This window comes from Eupeodes corollae, chromosome 1 (genome assembly GCF_945859685.1).
Source record: "Eupeodes corollae chromosome 1, idEupCoro1.1, whole genome shotgun sequence".
Taxonomy (NCBI): Eukaryota; Metazoa; Arthropoda; class Insecta; order Diptera; family Syrphidae; genus Eupeodes; species Eupeodes corollae.
Window position 1 is genome coordinate 138,908,623 of NC_079147.1, and position 14,255 is coordinate 138,922,877.

Genomic DNA, 14,255 nt, shown 5'->3' on the forward strand with positions numbered 1-14,255 from the left:
AACGTGCTGTAGAGACTTGTTCTAAGCAATAAATTACCGGTATAAGATTCGACACGTAAGACACGTTGCATTCTTCTAATTGGTTCAAAAAGATCATTTGTATGGTAATGGAGAAGGAAAAAGGGATAGGCCTTTCTGACGTTCCTTGGATGAGTATAAATATCAGCGACTTTGCGGCGTTTATGGAGGGCTTAGCAGATTAATAAGTTTTAAACGATCTTCATAAGGTAGAGTGTAAATCGAGTAAATCTGGGTTGTACAAATTCAATGCTTTGAGAGTGAGAGTTCTGATGGGAAACATTATACTTTACCAGCGTATTCAAGGAGAGTTCTAAAATATTTTATTTTATTTATTTATTTATTTACAGTATTAAGTGTAATGTAAAATTACAAATAATATATATTATGAAAGCATTAACAACAAAGCCATCAGCCATGTTCTAAAATAGAAATGGAGTTGACGTCGAAAATGTTACTGAGTGTAGCAAAAAACTCATAGGCTACGAATAAAGCAGACATAATGAATGGTAACAACAGGGAACATGTTAAAGGAAGAAAGAAAACCAGGGTCTACAGACTTTCATATCTCAAACATTCGTTTGTGCGAGCAATTACACGGATGGGGGTGACCTTCAGTTTATATGCTGAAAGCTCATTTTAGCACCAGTTCACAAGAAAATAATATTTTAAAACTACCGACCTATGGCTAAGCTATCTTTGTTACCTAAACTTCTCTCTTAAGTAGAATATTTAGTTTTTTTTTTATTGTTTTGGATCCTTATGTTCTTATTTTTGTTTCGTTTTTAAATGCTCGAATATGCCTGTGTATTGTGGGCAAAATATTATTCAATACATGTAATGAGAATTAAGGCTATTCAGAAAAAGGTCTTATGTATTTGGTCCTTATTTGATTTCCTTTTAATGTTTTGTCTATTTTCTCAACCATTCACTTTTGAAAAGTTACTGAAAATATTTACAATGTTGTCTTATTGCAGCAATAATAATAATTTGAGCAATATTATCGCCATTAATTCTTATTCGTTCAAACTTTGGTTATAATTGATCCAGTATACGACTTCGAAAGCTATTAAATCAAATCTTTAGCAAATTCAAACTATGGCCCCTCAATCAAATTATTGAAATATAAAAAAAAAAAACAATTTTGTAATAAGTTCGCCAAGTTGAATTTTAAAACGTTTTAATTTCTAAACATTGTTTCATAATAGTTTGGAGAAAAATATGATGTTAAGTAATTTTTCAGTATTAATAAATAAGTATTGTTATTTTTCACGTCAAAAATTTGACGAATTTAAAATAAAAATAAATTTTACCATAAAGTTGGAAAGAGCTGCTTAGAGAGGAGGCAACAGTCATATATTAATATGTGATCAATCGGTCTCTGAGACTTCTCCAAATACTTTCTTCATAAAGTTAACTAAGTAACATCAATATTTCGAAGTATCAATGAAATATCAATGTGATGTATAAACCACACCAATCTTCTGTGGCACACTTATTTGGCATAGTTCCAAATTATGTACTTTCGCTTCGTAAGAAAAAGACTAGCGCATATTGGTAAATTATACCTTTTGAAGTTTAAGCTACATTTTTTTTTTCCATTTTGAATTGCTAAATGCTAAGTGGGAAGTTTTGTTGTTTGGCGGCATTAACCGATTTTATATACATAAATAAAATTAATGAATCTCATTTTAAATAAAAGAACTCAAAAAGTTTCTTCTTCAAGGTATAATATCAATTGTTTATTCATAATAAACAAAGTAAAATAAAATCACCATACCTAATGTATTTGTGTGAAGAAAGGTATTCCAGTGAAAGCAATATAGGAACATAATAGATTTTTCAAACACCAAAGAGAGTCAGATCAATTTCACACGTTTTAAAAGTAAAACCTTTTCCCATTAATCTGAGTGTGGTGTTTTATTTGTAAAGTAACCAACTTCACCTAAGGCACGGCTCTAATTTATAAAAACCACAATTATGATAGTCATAGTGACGAAGTTGAAAAGACCTTTGACAAGACTCACTGCCTTCGCCGCGCCGCGCCATCACGTCTTGCCGTCATCGTTATTCATAATGAAAAATAACAGTTTTTATGTTCTGCAAAACGTTTCACATCACACCTTTTGTTTTATTTTGCTTAAAGGGTCAATAACTGGCATTAATCATGGAGTATTTAACATCTATCGTGGCTTGACTTGGTCTAGCTTATGGCTATCAAATCATCCCATCCAGTCAACGATAAGCGACGATATTGTAGTGGGACAAAGTCGAATTTATATTTAAAATGAATTCAAATGTTTAATTTATAAAGTTATTAGGTGTTTTTCTGGTTGCTAAATTATTTATTCACTTATCTTAAGTGAGTATCTTATGTTAAGAATACATTTCTTAAAAACTAAAATTTGTGCCAAAAGAATGTAAATTTCTTATATACATAGGTACATTTTATTCGACAAATTTTGTAGATATTTTGAATTAAAAAAAAAAAAAACTATACAGCTTTTATGTACTTAACCTATACCAAGTTCACTAATTTCGTTAAGTATCTTAGATATTCGAATCCACTGTTCAGCGCCATTGCACGATGGTGTACTGTAGATCATATTTGATGTGACCTCATAATGAAGACATTATCAACATGGAGCGGAGTTGAAGATCGTACAAAATTTTAAAATAAGATTGAAATCTTATTCACCATCTTGGAACTTCTGTACCCAGTGAATTTTGAAGCTGTCACAAATTATTAAAATTGAATTATGTTTAGCAGTTTTGTTTTAGTTTAGATTTTTAGGGTGCTTCACTTCGTCTAACTTTAAATAAGGTTTTAGTTTTTTTTTACCATTTGTGTAAATTTCTTGCTGTGAGAACTCATCAGACCAGCAAGGTTTTTTGTATTTTATTTCAAAGATTTAAATTAAAATTACCGTTGTTGATTCATGGTCAACTTTTTGGGATACGAAAAAAACGACATTAAAAATGACAGTTGAATGGAAGAGTTACGATATTGAAGCAGTTTAGTTTCATAAATACAAAGAAAAGATAGAAATACTATGTTTGTAAATTATTCCAATTGCAAAATAGAATGACGGACGGTGAAGAAGATTCATTGCTTTTTTTATCCCGACAAGCTGCTACACAACATCAAGGCTATTAGAAGTAAATTAGTGTGATGTTCTTCAATTCACACGCGTAAATTAAGACAAACAACTCGATTCGATGTAGAAACTAATAAATCACTTGAAACGAAATCCCACAACAACTTATGTTGCGAATTTGATTATTTTTTTCACCCAACTTATTTGAGCTACAATTGATCAGGTCTTTTTAATGTATGAGAAAAAATTCGTTTTCATCATATTTAAAGCAACACGTTCTTATTGGCAGCTTTTTTGCATCTAAGTTCTTAAATTTATCGAGTATTAGAGTTTTAAGTTCGTTTCTAAATGACTTCTAACAATTTGACTCTGAAAATAAAAATGGAATTTGTTAGCCTTTAAACAGTTGCTGCATATACATACATATATACCTCCAATTACTAAGGATGAAGATTGTGGTGACTTCTATCTATCTAACCTAGAATGGTCCCAGCATGACAATAACGAAGAATATTTTCCGATTACTATATCCATTGATATTACATTTTGTACTATCGACGCAATGGCTTCCCGAGGACTCATTCAAGTTGACAAAATCAAAAACAAAAAACAAAATACTAGCTTTTATTTCTGACATCGTAAATACTGACATTGTTGTTATTCAAAGCGGAATAAAACATTAATAAATCTAAGAATCTCTATGCTTGACAAAATTCTTAAACTTGATGAAAACCTTAATAGTGGTTTTGACGGCATGCTATCAATCATGCTTAAGAAATGTACGCAACATTTTTCATATCCATTGTTTATTCTTTTTAACCAGTTATTTAAATTTTCTCATATTTTAATTTTATGGGCAATATGCGTTTCTCAAACGAACCTACAACAAGAGTCCAAAACATTTTATCTGTAACTATTGTCTTAAGCTAAATTATCTGTTATCCCAAAATGGTTTGAATCTCTTGTTTGTGATGCTCTTTCCTTTAGTTGTTCCTCTATTTCCTGTGATAAACAACATGGATTTGTAAAAATGAAATCTTCTTAAATTTACAACATTTTGTTTTGAACTTACTTACCTAGGGTGGCGCTAGGAACTGGAACATATCTGGGCCTCAACAAACATGTGTTTCCAGCCAGTTTTTGTTGACAGTTTTTCACCCAAGTTGTTTGAGCTCCTCTCCTTCCTGCGTGAGCCACCTTGGATTCGAAGACCCTCCGGGCTGGAGCGATGATGTCCATTCGCTCTACATGGCCAAGCCATTTAAGTAGTTGGGTTTTTTTTTTGTAACCATGTCAACGTCGCTGTACATCCCAAACAGTTCGTCATTATTATCTTCTCCTTCACTTCTATCTATGCAGACGGGACCGAAAACCACCTCAAGAATTTTTCTCTCAAAGCATCCTAGGCCACTCTCATCTTTCTTTGACAGGGTCCAAGCCTTAGCGTCATAAATGAGAACCGGGATGATGAGTGTTTTGTAGATTGTGATTTTAGATGCTCGAAAAAGGATTTTATTACTCAATTGCCTTCTAATTCTAAACAAGCTACGATATCCAAGACTTATAATTTGTTTAATTTCAGCGCTGGGGTTGTTTTTTGAGTTTATAGCGTTGCCTGTGTAGACAAAGTCCTTTACTTTCTAAAACTTATAGCTGTCCCCGGTGACGTGTTGTCCAATACATTTTTGTTCAAATGTATTAATTTCTAGCTAAGAAGTGTATTTTTATATATTTCTTTTTATTTCAATTATCTCTTTTCATTTTTGAAAAATTCAAGATTGTGCATAACTTATCATTTGCCCCTAGTACAATTGAAATTGCCCTCATTGACCACTAAACGCATCTTCTCTGATTCCATCGCAATGCTCAAAAACGCTCAACTGACATCACGCTTTGATCTTCCTATTATGTCAATAATATGGACGTATCCGAGTAATTGGACGGTCCTTTGGAATATGATGCCTCTAGTGTTGACGATTGAGTTTTGCACAATTATTTCCAGAACGATGTTGAAGTAGTCGCATGACAGGGCTTCGCCTTGACTAAAACCCTTTTCTGATATCAAAGCGTATTGAAACTTTCGATAAAAAAAAAACAAAAAGTTGATTAGGAATTTACAGATTTTAGCAAAGCATTTACAAATTTAGCTATTAAGTACTTTTAAGTAAATTATAGCAATTCGGACAATATGACAATTAATAGCTTTTTATTATCTTACTGATATATAGAGTTGTCTTTCAAAACGAACATTCGCTCTCGTTTATTGTTATTTCTGGTGTACCTCAAGGTAGCCACCTTGGTTCGTTGTTATTTGTTCTGTTTATAAACGATCTTTCTTCTATCTTACAAAATTCGATAACATCAATATACGCTGATGACTTGAAAATATTTCGAATAAGTAATTCCTTAACGGACCGCGAATTATTATTGGACTATGGGAATAGTTTAATACAAATCGTCGGTTCAATATTGACAAGACAAAAACTAATAGAATAAAAGAGGCTGGGGTGCGACCCACACTGATAACTTCCCATCCCTTCTGTCGATTTGTCTTGCTTAAAAGTTTGTCTATATGTACTAGTATCAATTTTACCAAATTTGGGTATTATTTTTTGTAGATTTTATATTTTATGAAAAAACGGACTGTTGGATTTTTATATAAAAATCATTGAATATTGAAAACAATATTTTCTGTAAAATAAATAAGTTTGAAGCCAATATCTAAAATTTTTGAAAAGATATTTTCAGTCGAAAATCAATTTTTACCAACTTTTGTTAATTTTTTTTCAGTTTTTAATTTTTTGTAAAAAAAAACCGTCAATTCGATTTTATTTAAAATTTTACTGAATGTTGACAACAATATTTTTTGAAAGATAAAAGTAAATTAAAGCCAATATCTCAAAGTTTTGAAAAGATATTTGAGTCGATATTCAATTTTTACCAACTTTTGTTATTTTTTTCGGTTTTTAATTTTTTGTAAAAAAACTATCAATTCTATTTTTTTCAAAATCTTACTGCACGTTGAAAACAATAGTTTTTGGAAGGTAAAAGTGAATTTAAGCCAATATCTCAAAGTTTTGACAAGATATTTGAGTCGAAAATGAATTTTTACCAACTTTTATTATTTTTTTTTAGGTTTTTATTTTTGTAAAAAATCTGTCAATTCGATTTAATTCAAAATTTTACTGAATGTTGACAACAATATTTTTTGAAAGATAAAAGTAAATTAAAGCCAATATCTCAAAGTTTTGAAAAGATATTTGAGTCGATATTCAATTTTTACCAACTTTTGTTATTTTTTTCGGTTTTTAATTTTTTGTAAAAAAACTATCAATTCTATTTTTTTCAAAATCTTACTGCACGTTGAAAACAATAGTTTTTGGAAGGTAAAAGTGAATTTAAGCCAATATCTCAAAGTTTTGACAAGATATTTGAGTCGAAAATGAATTTTTACCAACTTTTATTATTTTTTTTTTAGGTTTTTATTTTTTGTAAAAAATCTGTCAATTCGATTTTATTCAAAATTTTACTGAATGTTGACAACAATATTTTTTGAAAGATAAAAGTAAATTAAAGCCAATATCTCAAAGTTTTGACAAGATATTTGAGTCGAAAATGAATTTTTACCAACTTTTATTATTTTTTTTTTAGATTTTTATTTTTTGTAAAAAAACTGTCAATTCGATTTTTTTCAAAATTTTATCGAATATTGAAAACAATATGTGTTATAAGATAAAATAAGTTTTAAGCCTAAATTTCAAGTTTTTGAAAAGATATTTGAATCGATATTCAATTTTTACCAACTTTGAGTAATGTTTTTTTTAGATTTTTATTTTTTATAAAAAAAACTGTCAATTCGATTTTTCTCAAAATTTTATCAGATTTCAAAAACATTGTTCTCCGTTGCTCAAAATTGTTTTGGAGATGAAATTATATTTTAGTCGTTAAATTTTGGAGGTGACACATTTTTTTTCAGTTTTTTTGATTTATAAAAAAAACCGTTAGCTAGATTTTTTTCAAAAAATATACTTCTTTGAGATCACGTCACAGTTTATTATATAAAATTTAATTCAAGTCTCTAGCGTTTTTGGTTCGTAAGATATTTAGGGTTAACCAAAATTTTCACCTTTTTTTTAAACTGCTATGGTAAAAAAACCACATACGCAATTTTCTTGAGAGCCCTTTCTGCATCTTTCTGCCTTATTATCTGTATAACAAAATTTATAAAATATCTCTTCTGGTTCTTGAGCTATGGACAACGAAAAAAACGTCGCGAACGTACGGACGTACGAACGTACGTACACACGGACACACAGACATCTTTCTAAAAATCTTTTATTTCGACTCTATTGACCTTGAAACGTCGAGAAATGTCAAAATTTTCAATTTGACAAATCGGACCCATTACAATAACTTCCTATGGGAAGTTAACTAGGCTTTATATACAAAATTTGGTAGGGAATTCCAAGATCCTTACGTTCTTAAAACTGTATGCATAATTTGTCTGATCAGGACTTGAAGGTGTACAAAGAAGGTTCTTAGATCAATTTGATCTATTTTTATAGTCATTTATCAAAAATCACCTAAGACAATCAATATATCTTAATATTCTGTTCTATAGATACATTGCAATTGAAGCAGTTCTATGTTTTTGTTCTCTGTTTATCTATAACATTTGAGTGTCAAGTTAGAGATAAAACAAAATTCACCAATATCGAAGAACAGTTAATTTGTTTCTGCGATTCAAATTTTAAAGTGCCACTTGGGATTCATATGATTATCGATTTTGACCCGGAAAGGAATCTAGAAACAAAATACATTAAACCACAAACTTAAAATTGTCACAAGTAATCTACGACTAATTAGCGGCAAATTATAACTATCTAAACCACTTCTCTATTGGTGAATGTTGTTTAACTAATTTGACACTGATGTCTATAACTTGAAGTTTTGATACTGGATATACAAATCTTTTGTCTTAACAGGCATAATGATATGACACCTTCTCTTCTTGAATATGTATTTCTATTATTTATATATGATTTGGTATAAGTGCATTGAATAATAGCTTAAATGAAACTTATGGTGTGATCATGGAATTTCGTCAATAATGTTCGTTTTAGGATGTCTCCCCATTCAGGTTGTATTTATATTAGTCTTAAAACGTAAACAACTTATTCTATTAAAAAAAAACTATATTGATCAACTGTCGCTTTTATGTCTAATTTATATTGTTAAAGCATCGAAGCCAAAGCGGGTTTTGGCTAGCGATTATTTTGGGGCCACTGACACTAATCTATTTACATAATTTAACAGTAGTTTTACTATTAATGATACGAGTTTATTTATAGACCTGTACAAAGAATTTTTATTTCCTTAGTATACACGTGACAGCATTTAATTAAATTCTACGCAGTCTATGACTTGCATTAACGAAACGCTAAGAACATGATGGTATTGTCCTCTGGAAACAATTTTATGGATTAAAAGTTTCATTAATAAGATTATAAAAACTCCTTTGAAAGAGATTTGAAATTAGAAGTCTTTTGTTAATAAATATGGTAGATAAAGAAGGTCTAGTGACTTACAACTCTTATTATTAAATATTATATATACATATTATTAAATATTTCTATGATTTCTATGAAGGAGTAAATTGAGGGATGAAGGGATCGCACAGTTTATATGCCGAATTCGGGTTTGTCAATTCCTCGCAAGAAGCAGTACCCGTAGACGTGGGACGCTAACAACATTTAAATTTTAAAAATAGCCAAAAAATCAGATAATTAATCGGCACAACACCAAGCTTTACGTCCTTAAAGTCTTGAAGATGTTTCTAACAGGTGTTTTTCTAGGCGTCTGGTTTTCATTTTGGTACCACTTTTTCCCGAGTTGGTCTTTTTGACAGCTGTCTCTTTATTAATGCTCAGTTTGGATTGTCATTTCAAAATGAAAGGCCTTAGGAACTATTCATATGAGAACGACCTAACGAACAACGAATTAACGAACGTTTGTCGAGTAAAACATTTCTTTGACATGGCTTGTTTTTATTCTTCATTGTTCAGATCGACAACAAAGATAGATTTAAATTTTAAGGTTAAGACGTACGCAAACATTTTGTTCGCTGAGGTGTGGATCGTATATGTGGAACACAAATTGAATTTGACAGTTCGTCACAATCAGATTGCAATTCACGATTGTTTTATTCAATTTCTCTTATTTTGGCAATGAAAAAGCCATTTCTACCTATTTGTTAACAATTTTCATAGAATTAAGGTTTATATATTGATTAAAGTCAAATTTATTCATTGATTTGTTGGTCGTAAGTGGCTCTCATGTGAATAGGCCTAAGCGTTGTTGAGCTCATTACTTCTTGCCATGGGCCTGCAGCGTGGCCTCCAACACCGCGGGCCTATTTTTCCTGGGATTATTATAGATCAAGCTCAAGATGATTGACAACTGATTGACGACTCACCACACGTTATTTTTGACATATGGCCTCAATTGCTGCAAAAAGTTTGTGAAAATTGAGCATGGAATTTATTCCAGCCAGCCGCCACGTCACTTGCCCAAAATCAATCAACATGACAAACCCTTTATTAATAATAAAAGTTAAATACTTAGCAATAACATTATGTGCTTTTTATTTCTTCTTGAAAACCACAATTTTTATGACAAAAAATATATATTAATATTCAAAAATATTAAGTAGATATATTAAGAAAACCCTAACCACATAATTTGTATCTATTTTCTCAATTAAAAAATAATAAATTGGTGACTTCATTTTATCTATTCATCGAGATAATTTCTAATTAGAAAGCAATGATTTATTAATGGATTTATTATTATCGAACATATTAATAAAACTCAAAGTATACCCTATTCTCAAATAGGTACTGCATCAGCATTAAGATAAAAACCCATCGAATTTACATATCTAATATTTTGTGGTTTTTTATTTACCCATTACGTATTAAAATTGCATATATTTATTTTAGGATTTTGTGTTGATTGTACTTAAATTATAAAGTTTGGGATTTCCATTTTTTGAAAACTCATCTTCATTATTATCGTGAGCAATTTAAATTATTACTTGAAAAAATCATTAAATGATTTAAAAACGATAAGAACATGTGAATACAATTATTGGAAAGTCGATAGTTGATTATAAAAATCGAAATTGAAGATTGACGTATTTTTGATTTCGATCAACATCTCTTAAAATTACACTAGAAGATTTGTTCAGCTAATGTATGTAATTTCTTTACTGACTTTAAATTCATGCTTATGGATATAGCATCGGTTATGAATATCATTTTATTCAGTCAAATAATTTGTTTTTCTTCGCCTAGCACGATACGAAGCAATAATTGATATTCCATAGAAGGAATCAACTGGGTACTTGGAAGTTCCAAAGAGCAATGTTATCAATCAAAAACAAATCTTTCTTTATCTTCTAAACTCTCATCATATGCAGGGAATGGAGATGACAAGAAAAATTCCAAAGCTTGACATAAGCGCTCATAGGCATTTAAAGATTGATATTAGCCCTTGAACTAATCTATTTGAAGGTAATATAATGGACCCTTAAGCGTCATAAGATTGTTAGATTGAGTGTCTTAAGTTTTTTGAAAAAATGATGGTCTAATTTTTGTCTACCTTGATACGTCTTGGCGTGGCGGCCAGCGTATTTATATTTAATAAAGTTTCTTTTAAGCTCATTATAAACTATTTAAATGAATATTTCATAATGAAAATATAAAAGTGTACCAAATAAATTTACTAAGCCTATTGTTTTCATTTGACAGTGGGTCATGAATCTCTTGCTCTCTGTTAAGAGATTACCCATTTTCTCAGAGTTTCTTAAACAAAAGTTTTTAATATGTGCGGTTAACCTCTTCATCATCAACATTTTATTAAAAAAATACATCTTTTTTGATTTATCACTTGATGTAAAACACCACAGCAGCCAATCCGCCGCCACCGTTCGCGGTCTTCGCCGCTGGATGATAGGACAGAAACAATACACCAATCAATTCAGCATCCAGCTCAATGGATTCATGAATTCAATTTAGCACAATGTTCACGGTTCATTCAGTGGTTTTGTCAAAGTTTTTAAAAGCCGGTTTCAATATTGCAAAACTTTACTACTCGTGCATCGTCCGTCGTCGTGTGTAACCTAAACACATTTTAACTAGTTATAACTCTATCTACTTAATTACAAAAGTATTTGGACTTAATGGCAAGAAAGAATGTGGTATATTGGCAAAATGACAAATATTCCCATATAAAGATCTGATTGCAATCGATCCAAAGGAATTTGTAAAAAAAAAATACAGTGTTTGTATACCCTAATGTCAAACACTTTGTTGCAATTCAATTCTTATTTGTCAGATCAAATGTCATCAACTAAAGTCAATGCTGTCTTCCTTAAATGTATAAAATAACGATCTAAAATAAAATGAAAGCGTTCGAAAAAAATTCACACCTTACCAAACTATTGTCGTTTTCTCAGATTCTAAACGTCACTTAAATATAAATCTTTGCATAGGTTTAATCTTTTTGGCAACAAATAGAGAATCTCCAACCAACCATTTAATCCAACAAAAGTTCAAATTTGGCGGACACATTTATTTTCAAATGTCAACGGGCAAATAGACTTGCCAAATTGAGTGTTATCGTGAATTGCATCTAACGGTGTGCACTGCACACCTAGCTGTCATTTGAAGCAACAAAATAAATGACATTTCGCTTTTTTATATGTGTGCTCTTACGGGAAATCCACAATAACTACAATTTTACAGTTTGGGACAATATCTAAAACGCATTTATGACAATAAAAATAGGTATACAATATTCTTTGTATTAGATTAAAGTTATAATGTACGATTATATGAATGTACTGTTTGTTTTTATTTTAAGTGCAATCCGTAGTTAGGTATAGAGTTTTATACGCGCCAAATGATGGAAAAGTGAAAACTAGGAAGTCATGATTCATGAAGTGTGTTTGGTGGCTCAAGACATTTGTTTTATTTTTTGCATTTTCATTTCACTTATTTTATACTAAAGCAGTGAAAAAAAAAACGAAGAAAAGCAGAAGAAGAAGAAGAAGCAGTTGAAGAAGTTGTGCCAAGGCTAGGTGGGGGTTATTTAAGTGTTACCGTGGCCAACATCTGTCTAAATGGCTAGCGAATAACTTTCCAGCTGAATGAAATGTAAGTGTACATCTAACTCTTGTAAATTGAACGCAGCACGCAAACTACCTGCCTATATAAGATTACAACGGTGATCTGATGCATCAGCGAGTGCGATGTGATGTTGATCGTTGAGCGTTGATCGTTGTGGGCAATGACAAATAAATGGACAGATGGAAGTAAAGATGTAAACGTATGGTAAAAAGTTGTCCAGAGCCAGCATTTAGGTATAACTAATTTAACAATATAAAATACATGGTTATGTGAGGCTATAGCATGAAGGAAGGTGTCCGACCATGGACATGGACAACACATTTGACGGACAATGTCAGTAGTAATAATATGTGATTTGTTTACCGTGCACCAACAAGCGGTTGTTTTTGATAGCCTGTAAAAATAAAAAGGTGACGTTACACTGAAATATAATTTAACTGTGGAAGTGTGAAGTTTTCATATCCACTAGATAGTGATTAAATCTTTCTTTATCGAACAGTTTATCAGTTTGGCTACCTTATATACTTACTTAATCGTTTCTAAAGCAAACAACAATTAGGAACAATTTTTGTTTTCATTTCTTCTGAATTAATTATAATAATTGATTTTATTCTTTTCCTCCTAAGATTGTGTGAATGGCATTTAAAATGTTGTGTTACTTACCAAGTGAATTATATGCGGAAATGTCAAAATTTATTTATTTCACACGCTGTCTAAATCTAGCAAATCTAATTTTAGTTTTGAAACAAAAATAATATTATTCTTCCAATAAGTAAGGCATCTTTTTTTGCAAGGATATGTTAATCACCGATGTGTCAGATAAATTTATTCCATAGTACTGGGCTTAAATATATCTTCTCTTAGTAATGGATTCTTCTATTTTAATTAAACCATCAAATTCATACCGAGATATTTTGACTCATTTCAAGTAAGAAATGGAACTAGAGTTGTATTGCTTGTTTTGTTGTGTAAATGAAATAAGGTTTGCGTACAAATTCATTGGCGCAAAATTGTAAACATCTTATTGTTAAGGGGAGTTCGAATATTTTGTTCCATACATAAATTTTACTAAAAGGTAAATGGTTAAATTTTAAGGGCGATGTTGGTTTTGAATAAAACTCAAATTACTAAGGAAATTATTTTGATTTCTTTTTACTATTGTGGTGCAATTATGTATGGAACAAACGGCCGCCAAGACCTAGATGGCTCAACTCCATCCAAATATTAACGATCTTGAATTATTGCTCTCTTATCGACTTACACGTAGGTACAAATTTCCTTTCCAAAGGAAAAAGGTCAATGATGTTAAATTACATGATCTTGGCGGCCAATTGACATCGCCACCACTTGAGATAACGCGGCTATTGAATTTGTCACAAATAGACATTGTTTCGTTAGCTTTGTGGCAAGTGGAATCGTCCTGTTGAAACCACATATGTATCTTCCAACTAGGGCTATAAAAAGTTCGTTATCATCTCACGATAGCGAACAGTCATAACAGTCGCTCTTTGTGGGTGCATTGGTATTTCGACAATAAGAGTCGGATTATCGTTCAATTTTGCTTATTGACTAATCCACTGAAATGAAAATGTGCTTCATCACTGAAGATGATTTTCTTCAAAAATTGGTCCCCATTTTCATAATCTGCGTAAATAAGTTTTACGCGTTGCTCGATTGTGTATCATTCCATGGACCAAATTGAATCAGTCTGAAACTAAAAAATGCCAAATGAAATGCAGAAACAAACTTGTAGTTTACATGTGGTCAACATTCCACATCGGCCCTTAAAATCTTAGTTGTGTTAACTAGTAAATTCCTTATAACCGGACTTTATATCTGCTTAAAAAGTATAAATTCACATTATTTATAGGACCTTTTAATTAGCAGTTTTTATTGTATTTATATACAGAGAAGTAGTAGTTCAAAGCTAATAATTGTTCTTCAGTAT

At 30.8% G+C, this 14,255-nt stretch overlaps 1 protein-coding gene across 1 annotated transcript in view; it reads left to right on the forward strand.

The window, feature by feature from the left end:
- LOC129945026 (uncharacterized) overlaps window positions 1-14,255 on the forward strand; it is a 65,483-nt gene that overhangs the window by 12,802 nt on the left and 38,426 nt on the right. The gene's annotated exons all lie outside the window — the stretch shown is intronic.